At 47.4% G+C, this 21,683-nt stretch overlaps 1 pseudogene; it reads right to left on the minus strand.

Annotated features, from left to right (window-relative positions):
* Positions 1-16,525: 16,525 nt before the first annotated feature.
* LOC147965722 (uncharacterized) lies at positions 16,526-17,953 on the minus strand (annotated as a pseudogene).
* Positions 17,954-21,683: the final 3,730 nt, after the last annotated feature.

Consider the following 21,683-nt stretch of genomic DNA (forward strand, 5'->3'; position numbering starts at 1 on the left):
AAAAGGAGCAAATATTAGAGACCTATTCTGCACAACTCCAAAAGTCCTGAAACTTCACGGGAGCACATTTCATAATATATAAAAAATATTGGGCGAAAGAAGTACCAGAGGGGGCCACCCACCGTCCACGAGGGTGGGGGCGCGCCCTCCTGCCTCGTGGGCCCCCTGGTAGCCCTCTGATGCCCATCTTTGGCTATATGGAGTCTTTCGTGGAGAAAAAAATCATAAGCTAGCTCATGGGACGAAACTCCGCCGCCACGAGGCGGAACCTTGGCGGAACCAATCTAGGGCTCCAACGGAGCTGTTCTGCCAGGGAAACTTCCCTCCAAGAGGGGGAAATCATCACCATCGTCATCACCATTGATCCTCTCATCGGGAGGGGGTCAATCTCCATCAACATCTTCACCAGCACCATCTCATCTCTCACCCTAGTTCATCTCTTGTATCCAATCTTTGTCTCAAAACCTCAGATTGGTACATGTGGGTTGCTAGTAGTGTTGATTACTCCTTGTAGTTGATGCTAGTTGGTTTATTCGGTGGAAGAGCATATGTTCATATCCTTTATGCATATTAATACCCCTCTGATTATGAACATGAATATTATTTGTGAGTAGTTACGTTTGTTCCTTAGGATATGGGAGAAGTCTTGCTATAAGTAGTCATGTGAATTTGGTATTCGTTCGATATTTTGATGAGATGTGTGTTGTCTCTCCTCTAGTGGTGTCATGTGAACATCGACTACATGACACTTCACCATTGTTTGGGCCTAGGGGAAGGCATTGGGAAGTAATAAGTATATGATGGGTTGCTAGAGTGACACAAGATTAAACCCTAGTTTATGAGTTGCTTCGTAAGGGGCTGATTTGGATCCATATGTTTCATGATGTGGTTAGGTTTACCTTAATACTTCTTTTGTAGTTGCGGATGCTTGCAATAGGGGTTAATCATAAGTGGGATTCTTGTCCAAGGAAGGGCAGTACCCAAGCACCGGTCCACCCACATATCAAATTATCAAAGTACCGAACGCGAATCATATGAACGTGATGAAAACTAGCTTGACGAGAATTCCCATGTGTCCTCGGGAGCGCTTTCCTTTATATAAGAGTTTGTCCAGGCTTGTCCTTTGCTACAAAAAGGATTGGGCCATCTTGCTGCACCTTATTTACTTTATTTACTTGTTACCCGTTACAAATTACCTTATCACAAAACTATCTGTTACCGATAATTTCAGTGCTTGCAGAGAATACCTTACTGAAAACTGCTTATCATTTCCTTCTGCTCCTCGTTGGGTTTGACACTCTTACTTATCGAAAGGACTACGATAGATCCCCTACACTTGTGGGTCATCACACGTATCTCATTCTCAGGGCACATCAGATAGGTCAAACTACGAGTAAAACCAGCCCTCGAGTTTCCCCGAGGTGGCCCTGCAGGTTGCCCGGTTCGGACCAACACTTAGAGAAGCACTGGCCCGGGGGGTTAAAAAAAGATGACTCTCGGGTTGGGTGACCCAACTGAAAGGTAATTGGTTGTTAGGAAAATGTAAAACAAGGTTGGGCCTTGCTGGAGGAGTTTTATTCAAAGCAAACTGTCAAGGGGGTCCCATAACCCCAACCGCGTTAGGAACGCAAAATCAAGGAACATAACACAGGTATGACGGAAACTAGGGCGGCAAGAGTGGAACAAAACACCAGGCAAAAGGTTGAGCCTTCCACCCTTTACCAAGTATATATATGCATTAATTAAATAAGAGATATTATGATATCCCAACATATCCATGTTCCAACATGGAACAAACTTCAGCTTCACCTGCAACTAACAACACTATAAGAGGGGATGAGAAAAAGCGATAACTTAGCCAAACAACGGTTTGCTAGGAAGGTGGGTTAGAGGCTTAACATGGAAATATGGGAGGCGTGATATAACAAGTGGTAGGTAGCGCGACATAGCGGTAGAGCGAACAACTAGCAAGCAAAGATAGAAGTGATATCGAGGGTATGGTCATCTTGCCTGAGATCCCACAAGGAAGAAGAACGAGTCCATGAAGAAGACAAACAGACGAAGTCTAACGAATCCTCACAAACGAGACGTTACCGGAACTAACACGAAGAAGCAACACCGAAAAGGAGCAAACGACATGGTAAACCAACAAGCATAAACATGGCATGATGCACAATCAAGTATGATGCATGTACAGTTTAAAGAGACGTGTCGTGGCAATATGCACAAACAATAGTACAAATTAAGTGGAGCTCAATATGCAACGAGTTGCATATTGACGAAACACCACATTCAATCATTTAATTCACTCTCGTTTATGTACCCAACAATATTAAACATGGCAAGAGGTGAAGCATAATAAAACTACCTATCTAGGCAAGTTTAAATGAGGCCGGAACAACAAGCAACAAGTCCAGAAAAATCCTCATGTGCATTATTTTAAAGTTGGTACTGTTCTGCCCTACACACAATTTTAGAGTTGTTAAACATGCAAAGTAATGTCACCATGTTAAACTATGCATTTTTCTACCCCATTTACATATAAAGATTATTTAAAATGGAGCTACGGTTACTTAGTTATGAATTAAATCATTTTAACATCGAGATATGGCAAATTATATGCAAACGTCATTTTAAACATTTTAAACATGCATGAAAGTTGGATATTATGAAACTAGACAAGATTCTAAGCATTTTTCATGTATGAAACATTTTAATACGATGCATGGTTAATGAGTTATTATATGTATGAAGTTTAGGGGCTATTCTACGAAACTGTTGTCTTAGGATTATTAGCAAAAATCGCTGGATAGAAAAAAAAACACAATCGGGCTAAAACAAGCTGGCCCAACAGGAACATGGGTGTTGGAGGCTAACCATGGGCTCTGGGCCCGGATCTGGTGGGCTGGGTGGCCGAAGGGGCGCGGCTGGGCCTTGCGCGAGATGCGGCCCAGGCGTGGTCGCGATCAACGAGTAAGGCAAGGGCGTGTGCAGGGACTTGGCATGGCAGCTGGCGGAGCTCGCCGGGGATGGAGGGATCCGGGCGCGGGGTCCCCGGATCCGGCGACGAGCGAGGCACTGGGCCCCACATGGCCGGCGTCAGGAGGTGGACGAGGCAGCACTGTGGCGGTGGCTGGGTACCTGCGGGAGAGAGAGATGGTGAGGGAAAGAGGGAGAAGAAGATGGGGAAGGAGCAGGGCAGCGCGGGCTGGCCTTGGAGGTTGGCGGCGGCGAACGACACCGGAGATGGTCACCGGCAGGGGTGACATGGAAGTGTGGTCGGACGGGGGGAGCTCGGGCTCTCCCGATCCTGAACAGAGACGGCAGCGCGGTGCGGGCGTCTCGGGCCCAGATCGTCCCGGGACGGGCCGCAGATGGGCTCCGGCGGGCCTGGCGCGGTGGGGTTTGGCTGGAGGGCAACGTGGACGCGCGCAGTTGGCTGGGAACAGCTGAAGCGGCGGCGCTGGCGAATGGCGACACGCCAAGCGGCGGGGACGCGGTGGCTGGCGCTGGAATTCACGGAGAAGGTGGTTGGCGGCTGCAGGGGTCCCGAGGGGAAGGCTAGAAGTAGGTGGAGGGGGTTTAGGGTTCCAAAAATGGAAGGGGAAGGTCTATATATAAACACAGGGACTAGGTTAGGGGGATTTGGGGGCTTCCGGAGCCCTCCGATCGTGATCCGACGGCTCCGATCGGAGGGGAGGGGTTAGATGGGCTAGGTAGAATGTGGAGAGTGTGATGGGCTGAGAGGAGAGAAGAGAAGGCAGCCCAACAACGGTTTCCGAAGACCGAAAACGCCCAACGTGTGACCGACTATAGTGCCGCTATATGTTTAACGGTTGGGCTATCAAACAAGCTCCGAATCCGACGAAACTTGACAGGCGGTCTAACTACACTATAATAAGACCGCACGCCAACTTTCAACCCATTCCGAGAACATTCTTCGGCCACTTATAAAATACTATTTCGGACGTGCCGTGGGAGCGTGCGAGTGTGCCTATGCTCAGAACGGACAACGAAGAGAACTGGGGGACCCGGACGGATGCAAGTTTTGAAAACATTATGATGCAATGCACATGATGACATGGCAAGATGCAACACGCAAGCGAATGACAAGGCAACAACAGCGAATAACTGGAAGACACCTGGCGCAACGGTCTCGGGGCGTTAAAATATCTATGCAAGGGGCACCTCGCGAGGTTCACGTGACGTGAGCCATGATGACCAAGGCCAGGCAGGCGCCAGCGGGTGTATTGTACCAGTTTCCTCTTTGGTGCTAAAGAGGCACGCGCAGGCGAGGAGTCCCGAGGCATAAAATGTTTGCTTATCGGTGCAACAAGACCAAGGCCAGCAGGACGGAGGTCACCACGAAGCCCATGGCGGCGTCACCACCAGAGTCTTTGGCAGGCGAAGACCACCTTTTGTCAGGATAGCTTGTACTAGTTGGCCCCCTTCAAACTTGGCCGTTGTTGGGTCCCTTCCCGCCTAACATTTGGGAAGAGGACCAGGGCATCTATAAATAGGGCTAACCACCACCATAGCAAGGGACGGATCATTCATACCATCCTCACACACACCAGCTCATCGAGCTCAAGAACATCTCTCCTCAGGAGGCAGTTCATCCATTGTACTAGTTCATCCCTAGCCCTCGAGGCAATCCACCACCACCACACTGGAGTAGGGTATTACACCACAACGGTGGCCCGAACTATTATAAACCTTTGAGTCTCATGTTCCTTGGGTTCGTAGAGCTAGGCCGTGGGATCGGCGAGCGAGCGAACTAGAGAGGAGGAATACTTCGTGCGCACCCCAGTGTTGGAAACTCAAGGGTTTGCCGGAACCCACGATCCGACAGTTATCATATTATATCATGATTGTTTTGAATAAATGTTGGCATCTGAGATATCTTATTATTGCTCGCTAGTTGTTATGTCATTGGTATGAGTAAATGTGAGACCTAAATTTTATCCTAAATATGGTTAGTTCATAATCTTTGCTGAAAACTTGAACATTAGTTAAGCATATATACAGCAACAAGAACAAAAAGAGTTTGTAAAAGTTTTTCTTTATCACTTTCAGTTTGTCAACTGAATTGCTTGATCACAAGAAATGAGTTAAGCTTTGGGGTACTTGATACGTCCCAAACGTATCTACTTTTCCAAACACTTATGCTCTTGTTTTGGACTCTAATTTGCACAATTTGAATGGAGTAACCCGGACTGACGTTGTTTTCAGCAGAATTGTCATGGTGTTGTTTTTGTGCAGAAATAAAAGTTCTTGGATTGAGCTGAAAATTTACGAAGAATTATTTCATAATATATAAAAATACTAGTGAAGAGAATTACCAGAGGGGGGCCACTAGGGCGCCACAAGCCCACGGGGCGCGTCCACCCCCCTCCCAGGGCACGCCTGGCAGGCTTGTGGGCCCCTAGCAGCTTCCGCAACCTTAACTCCAACTCCATAAGTACCTATTCGTCCAGAAAAAAATCTGAGAGAAGGAATCATCACATTTTATGATACTGAGCCGCCACCACCTCCTATTCTTCATTGGGAGGGCTGATCTGGACTCCGTTCGGTGCTCCAGAGAGGGGAATTCGACACCGTAGTCATCATCAGTCTTCCTACATCACCAATTTCATGATTCTCACCGCCGGGAGTGAGTAATTCCTTCGTAGGCTTGCTGGATGGTGATGGGTTGGATGAGATTTACCATGTAATTGAGTTAGTTTTGTTAGGGCTTGATCCCTAGTATCCCTTATGTTCTGAGATTGATGTTGCTATAACTTTACTATGCTTAATGCTTATCACTAGGGCTTGAGTGTCATGATTTCAGATCTGAACCCTTTATGTTTTCATGAATATATTTGTGTTCTTGATCCTATCTTGCAAGTTATATGCACCTATTACGTGTTATGATCTGCATACCCCAAGGTGACAATAATTGGGATTCTTTCCCGTGATTACCCTAGTTTGCGGAGTTCAAGTATTCACTAAGTGCTAATGCTTTGTTCCGGTTCTCTATTAAAAGGAGGCCTTAATATCCCTTAGATTTCCTTATGGACCCCACTGCCACGGGAGGGTAAGACAAAATATGCCATGCAAGTTCTTACCGCAAGCACGTATGACTATATACGGAATACATGCCTACATTACATTGTTGAATTGGAGCTAGTTCTGTGTCGCCCTAGGTTATAACTGTTACATGATGAATGTCATCCAACATAATTATCCATCACTGATCCAATGCCTAAGATCATTTTGCATATTGATCTTTGCTAAGTTACTAGTGTTGTTGCCATTGTTACAATCACCATAAAACTGCTATTATTACTGCTACTATTGTTATTGCTATTGTTACCATTGCTATCAAATTACCATACTACTATGCCACTGTTCACTCTACTGCAGATATTTAGTTCTCCAAGTGTGGTTGAATTGACAACTCAACTGCTAATACTTGCAAATATTCTTTGGCTCCCCTTGTATCGAATCAATAAATTTGGGTTGAATACTCTACCCTCGAAAACTGTTGTGATCTCCTATACTTGTGGGTTATCATGGCCACGCCCTCGGGGCTTGTGGTGCCCACATGTAGCAATTCCACTGCCATAAATTCCTATTAATATAGAAACCCCTGGAGCGAGGCCAGAGAGAATTTTATCGCCACTGCAAGCCTCTATTCTGAAGTGATCCCACATGTACCTTGTCCGGAGTTCTACCGGAGGGGAAGCCATTGGAGGGAGCTTCTTCATCAACCTTGCTGCCTCCATGATGATGAATGAGTTGTTCCTTTAGGACCTGTAGGTCCATAGTACTACCTAGATGGCTTTGCTCTCGCTCTCTCTCTCCCCCCCTCTCTCTCCCTCCCTCTCTCTTTTGGATCTTCAATACCATGTTCTCCTCCAAAATCAATCCGGTGTAATTCTTATGGTGTGTTTGTTGAGATATGATAAATTGTGGACTTTTGTTCAGATTGTTCATTGAATATATTTGAATCTTTTGAAGTTCCTTTGATGTGTAATTGAGTAGATATGTATAATTTCTGAGTTGTTTGTCTTCTGTAGCCAAGATAGATGGATAATTCTTCAGAGGGAGTGGTGCATAGTAGTAGGTTCAATCTTGCGATGCTCTATATCCCAGTGACAGAAAGGGACAAGACACATATTTGTATTGTTGCTGCTAAGGGAGGGATTTGAATGCGGCGAGTATGCGTGTTCAGCAAGGCGTGCAGTAGGCGACGCCCTCGACCGCGCGCCGCTTCAATGGCAGAGGTAGTGAGAGGTCGCGTCCGCCCTGAGCCGTCCTCAATGTGGAGCGGCCGCTCTACAGTGGCATGAATGCTGGCGACTGGCGCAGGTCCGGAACACACGCGGGTGTGAGAGGAAGCCTTTGGGTGGGCCAGGGATGTCAGAAGCGGGCATGGTATTGTCTGGACGCCTGCATAGCCCCCTGTGTTTGTCTCTAGTTTGCAGGAGAAAGTACATCTGGACCGCCCTGCAGACCGATACAGCCCCACATTGAATGACACAGACGGATGCTGTTAGAGCATCTACAGTCGGGCCTCTCATACCCGTCTCAAACACCTGGGTAGGCCGTCCGGGCACTAAACGGTAAAAAAATCGACCCAAACAAACCTCTCAAACGGCGGACAAATGCCTAGGCTGACCGGCACCCCTCATATCCAGCCCAAATATAGGGCAGATATTGGGCGGCCTGGGCATGCCCGAGCGCGTCCACCTAACAGGCCTGGCCCACCACTGACCCCACAAAAAACCCCAATCCGGGTGGTGACCTCAAACCCTAGGTCACTCTCCCCCCTCTCTCTCGCTCCGTCCACTCATCTCCCTCTTCGATTCCAACCCCATCCACGATGATGAGCAGCTCCGGCAGCGACTCTGGCTCGAAGCTCGCCTACGAGGAGAAGATGGCCCTCTACATTGCGGTGGAGCGGTCCAAGGTGGAGATCAGCGGCAGCTCTGGATCTGGAGCATCGCAGCAGCTCCCGTGCCGGTGCAGCGCGGACGCCGGAGCTGGACCCTCCCGGCCCGCGCATAGCGGTGCAAGGACAGCATAGTCCGCGTCGGCCGCGTGCGGTCTCCTTCTTCCGTCGGCCGTTCCTCCACGCGGCCAGCGTTGGATGCTTGTGTCCACGCCACCGGCCCGCACGCGCACTTCGAAGTTGGAGGCACACGTCGCGAGAGGCAACATGCATGTGAGAGGGACGCGGCGGAGCAGTCCGCACGCCACCTCCATGGGATGGAGGCGGACCCCGACGAGGACGTGCACCTCCTTGCATGGGTCTACCGCCGCTCCCTGACTACGACGGAGACAGACGCTCGTCGCCACCGACGGAAGAACGCCAAGGTGAAAGGATCGATATGGTTGACTAGAGGGGGTGAATAGGCAACTCTCATTTTTTAGTTTTTCTTACCAAATTAGGTTTAGCCACAAAAAGGTTGTCTAGATGTGCAACTATGTGAACAACCTATATGATGCAAACAACAACAACAAGTGCATGCAAAGGGTACAACACAATAATAGCTTGCACAAAGTAAAGGGAAGAGATAACCACAAGTGGAGCCAGTGGAGACGAGGATGTGTTACCGAAGTTCCTTCCCTTTAAGGGAAGTACCTCTCCGTTGGTGCAGTGTGGAGGCACAATACTCCCCAAGAAGACACTAGGGCCATTGTATTCTCCTCATGCCCTCACACAATGAGAGATGCCGTGATTCCACTAGTGGTGCCCTTGAAGGCGGCGACCGAACCTTTAAAAACAAGGTTGGGGCTATCTCCACAACTTGATTGGAGGCTCCCAATGATACCATGAAGCTTCACCACAATGCAATGTGACCTCAACTGTCTAGGGTGCTCACCCAAGAGTAACAAGATCTACAAGGGATTAGTGGGGGAATCAAATTTCTCTTGGTCGAAGTGTAGATCCGGGCCTTCTCAACCAATCTCTAGAAAATCAACAAGTTTGATTGGCTAGGGAGAGAGATCAGGTGAAAATGAGCTTTGGAGCAACAATGGAGCTTGGGGGAAAAGAGGTACGCCTTCTTGGGGAAGAAGACATCCTTTTACAGTGGGGTGACCAATCCAACCGTTATCCCCTCCTCAGCCTGCACAGAGCGGTACTAACGCTCAAAGGAGCGGTACTACCACGAGCCCCAGCGGTACTACCGTAGAGACAGAGAGCAGAGGCCTCAGAGGGGGAAGGGGCAAGAGAGAGAGAGAGAGAGAGAGAGAGTGCCTGGGAGGCACTAGCAGCGGTGGTAGAGGCGGTAATACCGCTCACGAGCGGTACTACTGCCCCTACTACCGCTGAACCTGACACGAGACGTGCGGGTCTCGAGTCGAGGCGGCACCAGCACGGAGCTAGAGCTGTACTACCGCTGATGGTCACGAGCGGTACTACCACTGCAAGACAGCGGTACTACCGCTTGAGGCTATTAGCGGTACTGCCGCTCCGGCCCGGCGGTATTGCCGCTGGCACCTCCCAAGCGTCACTTCCGCAATGTCGGTAAGTTCCAAGGAAGAGGGAAGGAGCTGGGGGTGCGAGATAGACGTGTATGTGTTGATTCCACCCTAGCATTTCCGATGCAGACCCCCTCTTGATAGTACGGTGTCTCCTATGACTCAAGTCCACCAAAACCAAAACGAGAGAGACTACGACGTCTTCACTTTGAGCTCCGAGGGGAAAGAATCGTCTCGTGCCAATGAATGAATATCTGAAATGCTCAATGCACATGATTAGTCCGCAAATGTATTGTCATCAATCACCAAAACCACTTAGAGAGAGACATGCCCTAACAATCTCCCCCTTTTTGGTGGACTGATGACAACACGGGATTTGCATAGAGATAAAACAAGAAAATAAGCAAACCCCAGAGACTACAAAATATAGATGGGCTCCCCCTAGATGTGTGCACTTAATTAGGAGTGCCTTTGGAATACAAAGTACACACATTAGGATCAACACTCCCCCTATATTTTATAGCCTGACAACACTTGCATCTAAAATAAGAGACATATAAGCTAGGATGCAAAGAGTAGTAAGTGAGCATAAAAGGATCAAGTTAAGCATGCAACTCACAAACTACCAAAGTACTAGACATACAATAGATAAGCATAAGATAGGATAGCATATGTCTCACACCATATGACAAGGTAACCAAGTCTTATGAGCACAACCCAAACCAAAGCAAACGGCACAAGACACAAGAGTTTGTGAGAGACAAAGACATGGCAAATAAAACACACTCGCAACTCGGAAAATCCCTAAACTATCTCCCCCTTTGGCATTGAGACACCAAAAGGGCAAAGAGTGTTGCTACGGTCACAGGTGATAGCAATGCTGAAGATCTCCATCATCACATCCCCGCGTGGTTGCCAGCGTCTCCGTCATCGGCAGGGGGCTGCTCAGACTCTGAATCCGTCCAGGGGCAGTGCCGAGAAGTCCACTCCTCCTCATCAGCGATCTTTCCCTCAGATACACTGTTGACTGTGGCACCAAGCTGACACATGAGCTCCTTGCGACGACTCCTTGACTTCTTCTCAGACACATGAGCCATATACTGCCCGTGAGACTCATGTAGAAAAGCTTCTTCATCTTGTGCTTGAGCTTCTTTGCCCAAGAGGACTCCACACTAGAGGGCTCATAGTCCTCATCATCCTTAGCCTCATCCTCAACCTCGTCGGCACCTGATGGAATCCCAGACTCTGGAACAGGAGCGCCTCAGTGCTCCTTCTATCTCAGACGCTTGATCTAATGAGAGATCATGTCACCGGTCTCCAGGAAGACACAACCATGCCTTTTCAATGAGTAACATAATGTAGGGGGCATATATGGGGCACTTGCGCTCAGTGATGGCGGAGAGGAGCTCTGACCACATGACATGAGAAATATCCAAGGACTCTCTCATGTTGTTGTCGTTCTCATGCTGGCAAAACAGAAGCATATCCACGAGGTACGAATGGACCATATCCAAGTTCCCAATGCGAGGAAAAAGAGTCTCTCTGAAGATGCCATGAAGGATATCTAGGAAAGGAAACAACTCATAGGTATTCTTCTCCGTCACGGGGTGAATCTTCACAGTGTTGTATGGCCAAAGAGCCTACTTGTGAGTAGAAGTGACATTCTTGTGAGGACGAAAGCCAACTGGGTTGTCAAGTCCTTGGTCTTCAACACCTAACAGTTCCATGAACGCCTTCCATTTGACTGATAGAAGTCTGCCATTGGTCATCCAAGTCAAAGTCCTTTCCTCATTAGTGCCAAGGTGGACCGTGGCATAAAACTGAGCCACCTTGTTTGAATCAAAATCCTTGTTGAACTCCATGATCTTGAGAATGTTCAACTGAGCACACATCTCCAGTGCATCTCCAAAGTAAGCATGATCCTTCTCCAGAAACGAAATGTCGATGGAGCGAACATCAACATAGAGATTCTTATTTGCCTTAAGCACATCAAAGTAGACAGACCACTGAAACCGGTGCCAGAAAGGACGATTGACAAGAGCTGGATCTTGAGCTTGATTATATGGATTGCGGTGACGAGCGGCACAGAATTCCTTAGTAGTTATCTCTGTCACAGACTTTGGGCTTCGTCTTGGGCTTCTTAGCAACGCTCTTGGAGAGCGGCTTGGAATGAGATGGAGGAACACTTGAAATAGCAAACGTTGACTCAGAAGTGCGATAGCACTTTGATCCTCTAGGACGCTCAGGGTTTGCACGACGGACAGGGTGCTCCGAAGGGCCATCACCTGGAACCACACACACACCGGCAAAGAAAACCAACAAAACAAGCATAAGCCAGCAGAAAAAGCAACGCGAATCAACATTTGGTAAGAGTGCAATGGAGGCCGGCACCCCGAGCAGTAGTAACGTTCCCAGCAAGCGGTAGTACCGCTCCAAGGGAGCGGTAGTACCACCCGAGGTGGAGAAAAATGGACAGGCCACAATGGCTGCAAGATCCGGTACTATTGGAGGTGCCAAACTCAAAAATACTCCTACCAAACATCAATCCAACTAGCCAGCCTTCAACCTCCTACTCAAGCCTCGATTTGGACAAAAATCGATACATGCAAAGACTATTGCTCTAAAATCCTAGATCTGAAAACTAGAAGCAATGAGGAGAAGAACGGGGGCAATACCAGCATCCATGGCAAGAGGAAGGGGTGGGGATCATTTCCACTGGATGGAAATGTGAAGGACGGTCCGGAGAAGGCAGCCCGGTGGCGGCCCTCCACGGCGAGTTCGTCGCTGGAGCGAGAGAGTAACAAGAGGGTTGAGACGAATGGGTATGGGGGAGAAAAACTCCCCCTTCCCAACTCTTGACCCTCTAGTCCCGCCCCGCAGCGGTAGTAACGCTCGTGCGGGCGACAGTACCGCTTTATGCTACTCAGTGGTAGTACCGCCCGTCCCCAGTGGTAGTACCGCCTAGTATGAACTTGACGAGACACAAGGAAAAATGGCCTAGCTCAAACAAAAAGAAACTCCGAGACTAGCTGAGGGAGCAACACAAAGACCAGAACACACACAAAAACTAGAGATGCACCCACGGAGAGACTAGAAGCAAAACACAAAAGAAAACAAAAGAAAAACCACATGACTCTCAAAGAGAGGTCGGTGGCTGAGGCCACCTATGTTTGAGTCAAGTGGTATGGCAGCGCGAAGATTTTAACCTCGGTACCATGACCAAAACACATCTTTGAAGCACAAGTACCATAAAAATGGCTAATGTGAAGGACTTGATCGATTTATGCATAATGGGGGAAGGGGGTTCATTGAGAGAACAACACTCCCCCTATGTCCATGCCTACATCTAGAACAAGATATGGTGATGAGTGCGGTGGGTGTGCCTAGATTCAAGCCACATTGCTCGAATCAATGATATTTAGCTCATGCCTTAACTCGCGAAATCTTGCTTCATCTAGAGGCTTGGTGAAAATATCCACTAGTTTCTCTTGAGTGTTGATGTAGATGATATCAATATCTCCCCACTTGATGTGATCCCTAATGAAATGGTGATGAATCTCAATATGCTTCGTCTTGCTATGTTGCACCGGATTGAGAGAAATCTTGGTAGCACTTTCATTGTCACATACAAGAGGCACTTTGTCACAAGTGACACCGTAATCCTTTAAAGTTTGCCTCATCCATAGCAATTTTGCACAACAACTAGCGGCAGCAACATACTCAACCTCGGTGGATGAGAGAGATATACAATTTTGCTTCTTTCAAGAGCAACTCACCAAAGAGCGACCAAGGAATTGACACCCTTCGGAAGTTGAATTCCTATCCACACAATCTCCCACCCAATCCGAATCCAAGTAACCAATGAGATCAAAGCTTGATCCTTTGGGGTACCATAAGGCAGAGTTTGGGGTATGAGCCAAATACCAAAAGATTCGCTTGACCGCCACAAAGTGACTTTCCTTAGGTGCGGCTTGAAATCGTGCACAAATTCCCACACTCAACATGATATCCGGTCTAGATGCACAAAGGTAAAGCAAGGATCCAATCATGGAACGATATACCTTTTGATCCATCGCTTTACCATTGGGATCACTATCAAGCTTGCATTTGGTGGGCATTGGAAACTTGACCGGCTTGACATCATCTAGCTTGAATTTCTTGAGCATGTCTTGGGTATACTTGGCTTGGTTGATGAACGTTCCTTCTCTTCTTTGTTTGACTTCGAACCCAAGAAAGAACTTCAACTCTCCCATCATAGACGTCTCAAACTTCTCGGTCATTAGTGCGGCAAACTCATCATTGAAAGATTTGTTATGAGAACCAAAGATAATATCATCAACATATAGTTGGCATATGAACAAATCTCCTTTGACCCTCTTAGTAAAAAGAGTGGGATCGATTTTCCCAATTTCAAACCCACGATCTTGCAACAACTCGGCAAGGTGCTCATACCATGTACGTGGGGCTTGCTTAAGGCAATAGAGCGCCTTTTTGATTTTGTATACATGAGTGGGGAACTTGGGATCCTCGAATCCCGGAGGTTGTTTGACATACACCAACTCATTCAAAGGACCATTAAGAAATGCACTTTTCACACCCATTTGTTGCAATTTAAAGTCATTATGAGATGCATATGCAAGCAACATGCGAATAGATTCAAGACGAGCAACGGGGGAAAAGGTTTCACCGTAGTCTATACCCTCAACTTGGGAGTAGCCTTGTGCCACCAATCTTGCCTTGTTTCGAACAACCACACCATTTGCATCTTGCTTGTTCTTGAATATCCATTTGGTTCAATGACATTATGTTCCTCCGTTGGCCCTGGCACTAATTCCCAAACTTGATTGCGCTCGAAGTTGTTGAGTTCATCATGCATGGCTTCGAGCCAATCCTCATCATCAAGCACCTCTTGTAGCTTTTGGGGTTCAACACACGAAACAAATGGGTGATGCTCACAAAAGTTTAATAATTGTTTACAAGTAGTTACCCCTTTTCTCAAGCTTTCAAGCACATTCTCCATGACATGTTGTTGATGCCTTAGCTTGGAAGCCACCTTAGCGGCACGATGCTCCAAAAGCTCCTCGATGGGCATTTGAGGATCATCTTGCATATCTTGAGCACCGTCTTGAGTTTGCTCTTGATCTTGAGAACCGTATTGAGCTTGCTCTTGACCTTGAGTTTGCTCTTGATCTTGAGCACCGTCTTGAGCTTGCTCTTGACCTGGAGTTTTCTCTTGATCTTGAGTGTGCTCGGAGGCATGAACTTGATCTTGGGCATCAGTTGGTGTATCACCATCTCCATGGAGTTGATCTTGCCCTTGATCATGTCCATTGGGTTGAGAGCCTTCGTTTTGTTCTTCGAAAGCATGTGGGTCTAGTGTAGGTGATGGCTCCACTTGAGTAGAGCGTTGTCCTTCTCCTTCGGCCACAAGGGGTTCCTCAATGGGGAGTATTTGACCAATCCCCATTCTTCTTATGTCTTGGCGAGGGATTTCATCACCTACATCACAAAGACCACTTTGCTCCACTTGGGGGCCATTATTTTAATCAAACTCCATGTTACACGTCTCCTCAATGAGTCCAGTGGACTTGTTGAGGACACAGCAAGCATGCGAGTTTGTAGCATAACCAACAAATATGCCCTCTTGAGCTCTAGGTTCGAATTTAGACAAATGAACACCTTTCTTGAGAATGAAACACTTACAACCGAACACCCGAAAGTACTTGAGGTTGGGCTTGTTGCCGGTGAGTATCTCATATGGAGTCTTGTTCAAGCCTTTGCGGAGGTATAGCCTATTGGAAGCATGACATGTGGTGTTGATGGATTCAGCCCAAAAGTTGTACGGAGATTTGAATTCCGCCATCATGGTCCTTGCCGCATCCATCAACATCCGGTTCTTCCTCTCTGCAACACCATTTTGTTGAGGGGTATAGGGTGCAGCATATTGTTGCTTGATCCCCTCATCACTAAGAAACTCATCCAAGGTGTAGTTCTTGAAATCGGTGCCATTGCCACTTCTAATCATCAAGATCTTTGCTTCATGTTGACGTTGAGCTTCATTTGCAAAGTTGATGACGGTTTTTTGAGTCTCACTCTTCCTCTTGAAGAAGTATACCCATGTGTATCTTGAGTAGTCATCCACAATCACCAAGCAATATTTTCTTACACCGAGACTATCAAATGATGGAGGACCAAAGAGATCCATGTGAAGGAGCTCCAAGGGCCTCTTTGAGTAGATGATAGTCGATGGTCGGTGAGCCGTTTCATGAAGCTTTCCTTCGATACAAGAACTGCAAGCACGGCCTTTGGCAAAACTCACATTTGTTAGTCCACGCACATGGTCCCCTTTTAGAAGACTTTGCAAAGATCTCATATTGACAAGGCCTAGACGGCGATGCCAAAGCCAACCCACATCAACTTTAGCCATTAGGCAAGTCGCGGTCTTAGTGGGTCGCTCCGAAAAGTTCACCACATAGAGACCGTTCTATACATGCCCAACAAAGCCTACTTTAAGAGTATTGCTCCACAAAAGGGCCATGGTATCAAGATCAAATAATGTTGCAAAGCCCATAAGTGCAAGTTGACGAATGGAAATTAAATTGTATGCAAGGGACTCAACAAGCATGACCTTCTCAATAGATAAATCTTGAGAGATGACCACCTTGCGAAGTCCCAATACCTTATAAGTTGAAGCATCGCCGAATTGTACATGGGTGGTCATAGATGGAATTGGATGCACATTCACCACCAAGTCCTTGCTCCCGGTCATATGATTTGTTGCTGCACTATCGAGCAACCATGACACCCCACCGGAAGCAAACTCTTACAAGAGATCAATGCTTGGATTTAGTTACCCATTTTTGAATGGGTCCTTTGATGTTAGCAACAAGGGTCTTAGGAACCCAAATAGACCATTCAATGTACTCATAAGAGGAACCAACAAATTTGGCATAAAACATGCCCATCACTAGCACGGCACAAAACATTAGAGGGGTTAAAGTCGCCGGCTTTGTTGTTAGGGGTGGTTTTTGCCCTTCTTGGCATTAATACCCACTTACTTGGTCTTCTTATTCTCATGAGTACCCCCACTCGCCTTGACAAATGTGTCATTGAGCGGGAGAGGTTGCTTGGTCTTGTTCTTGTTTTTCTTCTTCTTCTTTGACTTGGGTAAAAACCCAAGTCCCGCCTTTCCTACAACTTCCTTTTGATTGCTCAAAAGGTCATTGAGGTTCTTCTCGCCTTGTATGCAAGTCACAAGGCCCTTCTCAAGTTGCTCTTTCAACTTAGCATTTTCCTCCACAAGATGAACATGCTCACAACAAGGGTTAGTAGCATGGGCATTATCAATTAGAACGAAAGGAGGGCAAGTGGAAATCTCCTTAGTTAGTTTCACTTGGAGTTGATCATGAGACTCCTTGAGAGAAGCATGAGCACCCTTCAAGACCTTATGAGCCTTGTCAAGTGTATCAAACTCTTCCTTGAGTCTATCATGGCCAACTCCGAGTGCAACTTTCTCGGATTTAAGAACACGAGTAAGAACAATAGCATGATCAATATATTTTTGTAATTTAGCATGATCAACATTGTGTGACTCCTCAAGAGTCAAACGAAGATCTCGCTCTTCCTCGAGAGCAATGGAATGATCCGCAATCTTATAGGCATAGTCACGACTATGCCCCTCCAACTTGGAGATAGTATCCTCATGCAACTCAATGATATCATTGGCCTCACCAAGTTGTTCCAAGAGAGCAACAAAGTGCTTCTTGGACTCACCCTTGAGCTTGCTCACAAACTTGGTGAACTCATTCTCATCAACTTTCTCCACCTTACTATCATCAACACAATCCAACAATGAAGGAGTAGTAATGATGATGGTTTTGATGTTAGGAGTTACCTTGTTGATACCTTTGGCCATGAGACACTTGGCAATGGTGTTTTCGTTGGGGGCGCCGAAGAGAGACACCTTTGAGGGGGGAGATGTAGCAATGGTAATGGTTGTCGTTGTCATTCCTTCTCCACTTGTATCTTCCTCATCATCATCAGAGGGGTACTCTTCATGTGCCACCAAGTCCTTTGGAGGAGTCTTCTTGGTGAAGTTGTTCTTGCTACGGAAGGACTTGGCTTTATCTTTGTGAATGAGTTTGCCACCATTGTCTTCCCTCTTCTCGTAGGGGCAATCCACCACAAAGCGACTCACATTGCCACAATTGTAGCAAGTCCTTACACGTTGCTTGTTCTTTGACCCACTTGAGTTCTTCTTGGTGAAGTTGGGCCTTGAGTTCCTCTTATTGCTCCAAAATTTCCTTGACGCAAGAGCCATGTGCTCATGGTAGGCATATTTGGTGTCCTCGGGACCACACTCCTCTTCTTCTTCCTCTTATTCTTTTGGAATGGCCTTGGCCTTCAAAGCAAGGGTGGGAGTGCCTTTCCTTGATCGGACACGAGAAAGAGCATTGTCGGCGGTCTTGTTCATGATGTTCATGGCAATGAACTCATCCAACACTTCACTTGAGGTTAGAGTGTGAAAGTCTGGCCTTTGACGAATCACGGAAGACATTGCTTTGTTGAATGGCATGATGGCCTTGAGAAACTTGCGCTTGATCCAAGTGTCATCAGTATCCTTGCTCCCATGGTCTTGGAGAGCAACCGCAAGGGTTCTCACCCTCCGGTAGAGATCACGTGGATCCTCATCTTCAAGCATCACAAATTCATCGGCCTCATCAAGGACTACTTCAAAGTTGGACCGTTGAATGCTTGAGCTTCCCTTGTACATAGACACAATGTTCTCCCAACAATCCTTTGCACGAGTGAAGTGTCGAAGATGTGAAAGATCTTCGGGAGGGACCGCATCTTTAAGGATGAACAAAGAGGAGTGATTGTATTGATTGTCCACTTCTTCTCTTAGGGTGAAGTTGTTTGGATCATGCGGGTAAAAGCCTTGCTTAATGATTCTCCAAAGGTTAGTTGAGCAATGATTCAAATGAGACTTAATGCGAAAGAACCAATTAGCAAAATCACCCTTAACAAGCTTGGGAGGAGGACCATGAATATTAATGCAAGGTGTAGGGACCGGTCCTCCATAGACCGGGGAAGGGGGAACCGAGGCAAAGGTTCCCGTCCCATTCTTGTCATGAGGGGAAGGAACATGAGTACTTTTAGCCACTTCCTTGGAGGAATTGGCCTCCGACTCCGATGCCGTAGGATTAACCACAAGCAAGGGATCGGGAGTGTATTTCATCCCCTCAAGTAATTCTTTAAGCATGGCCTTGACTTCGGTCGTCATAGACGTCTTAAGTGAAGCCATAGCTTCATTTATGTCGTCTCGAGTGATCTATGTCAACTCCACGGCCTCGAGCACTTCCTCCTCGGTGTCAACCATACTCTTCGGGTGGTGAAACCCTTAATAAAGAGACGAGGCTCTGATACCAATTGAAAGGATCGATATGGTTGACTAGAGGGGGGTGAATAGGCAACTACCAATTTTTAGCTTTTCTTAACAAAATAGTTTTAGCCACAAAAAGGTTGTCTAGATGTGCAACTAGGTGAACAACCTATATGGTGCAAACAACAACAACAACAAGTGCAAGCAAATGGTACAACACAATAATAGCTTGCACAAAGTAAAGGGAAGAGATAACCACAAGTGGAGCCGGTGGAGATGAGGATGTGTTACCAAAGTTCCTTCCCTTTGGGGGAAGTACGTCTCTGTTGGAGCGGTGTGGAGGCACAATGCTCCCCAAGAAGCCACTAGGGCCACCGTATTCTCCTCACGCCCTCACACAATGCAAGATGCCGTGATTCCACTAGTAGTGTCCTTGAAGGCGGCGACCGAACCTTTACAAACAAGGTTGGGGCTATCTCCACAACTTGATTGGAGGCTCCCAACGATACCACGAAGCTTCACCACAATGGGATGTGGCTCCGAGGTGACCTCGCCCGTCTAGGGGTGCTCAAACACCCAAGAGTAACAAGATCCACAAGGGATTAGTGGGGGGAATCAAATTTCTCTTGGTTGAAGTGTAGATCCAGGCCTTCTCAACCAATCCCTAGAAAATCAACAAGTTTGATTGGACAGGGAGAGAGATCGGGCGAAAATGAGGTCTAGAGCAACAATGGAGCTTGTGGGGAAAAAGGTAGGTTTTCTTGGGGAAGAAGACCTCCTTTTATAGTGGGGAGATCAATCCAACCGTTATCCCCTCCTCAGCCCGCACAGAGCGGTACTACCGCGAGCCCCAGTGGTACTACTGCGGAGACAGAGAGCAGAGGCCTCAGAGGGAGAAGGGGCGAGAAAGAGAGAGTGCTCGGGCGACACTAGCAGCGGTGGTAGATGCGGTACTACCGCTCGCGAGCGGTACTACCGCCCCTACTGCCGCTGGTACTCCGCTGAACCCGACACGAGACGTGCCGGTCTCGAGTCGAGGCGGCACCTGCACGGAGCTAGAGCTGTACTACCGCTGATGGTCACGAGCAGTACTACCGTTGCGAGGCAGCGGTACTACCGCTTGAGGCTGTTAGCGGTACTGCCGCTCCGGCCCGGTGGTACTGCTGCTGGCACCTCCCAAGCGCCACTTCCGCGATATCGGTAAGTTCCAAGGAAGAGGGAAGGAGCTGGGGGTGCGAGATAGACGTGTACGTGTTGATTCCACCCTAGCCTTTTCGATACGGACCCCCTCTTGATAGTACGGTGTCTCCTACCACTCAAGTCCATCAAAACCGAAATGAGAGAGACTACACCTTCTTCACTTTGAGCTCCGAGGGGAAAGAATCGTCTCGTGCCAATGAATGAATATCTGAAATGCTCAATGCACACGATTAGTCCACAAATGTATTGTCATCAATCACCAAAACCACTTAGAGAGAGACATGCCCTAACAAAAGGCGCTTCATCTTGCTATTGAGCAGTCGGAGCGCGAGGGAAAGGAGGCAGGGGCGAAGAAGGCTCGGGAGAAGGACAGGGCTGTTCGTCGGATGAAGGGGCTCATCGTCCTCTCCAACTCCAACTCCGACGACGGCGACAACTGCACCTGCTCATCGGACGACCAAGACCCTCCACCAGCCGCGGACGCCTACAGCTGCGCCGGCAACCGGAAGAGCAAAGGCCCGGTGAGGAAGGGGTGATTCCCCCCCCCCCCTCCCCCTCAATGTTTATATCGTTTTAGTTGTAGATGTTTAAGGACTTGTTTGATGACGAACTATGATTTTTTGGATGTCACGTAGTATGTTAATGTCCGTTTGCAGCCGATCTTGTGTTCCTTTGCATCTGATTTTTTGATCCATCGTTTGATCACTTAGGATAATCAACGTTTGCATGGTTAATATGGATATAAGACACCGAATATGAGATAGACGACTATAGCATGCCAAATATAAGTCGTGTCCAGTCAATGCCCATAAACACGTAAACGCGTCCACAGGTGTTTGAAGGACTGGATTTGGCCATCGCGGTGTAGATGCTCTTACCGAGTATTCGACGACAGTGAAATGCAGGTGTGGATGTGTCAAAAGACAAAGTTGCATTCAAAGACATGGCGTCCATCACCACCTGGCATCGGCACCCACCACCAAGAGGGCAAGAGCAGCAGCAGCATCCAAAAAGAACATTGTCATCACAGAAATTGACCGTCCATCCTTTGATAGGAAACACAAACATTAAACGTAAAGGAAAGAATCTACTTCCTTCGTTCCAAAATAGATGACTTAATTTTGTACTAACTTTATACTAAAGATAGTATAAAGTTGAGTCATTTATTTTGAAACGGAGGGAGTAGATCGTAAAGGATACCGGCATACTCCTATCGCACTGCAACAAGAGTTCAAAAGCTGTTCAGAGGACAACAGCAAAGCAGACACTATAACTCAGCCACTAACCTCTCTAATTACGGCGAACTAATGTATCCCGGAACAACTCTTCACTCGTTCTTGTCATCGACTAATCGTACGAGACGGCAATTTTATACCACACTTTGCGTTATGCCGGATGACTTTTTTCTCGCTTCCTTTTGCACAAATTCTAATCCGGATTCCAAATATCATCTATGATCCCGCCATGAGTTAATTTACATATGCAGCGTCAGAAAGGCAATGAAAGGCATAGTGGCCAATAAACAATAGATGCTACAAACTCTTCTTTAGGAACCTACCCGTTCATGTATCCGGAGAAAAAGGGCCAGAAAAACTAGCAAACATGTTTAATCAATATGCTGTGCTCTGTG

Source organism: Triticum urartu, chromosome 6A, assembly GCF_056163025.1.
Source record: "Triticum urartu cultivar PI428250 chromosome 6A, HENAU_Tu73, whole genome shotgun sequence".
NCBI classification, from domain to species: Eukaryota; Viridiplantae; Streptophyta; class Magnoliopsida; order Poales; family Poaceae; genus Triticum; species Triticum urartu.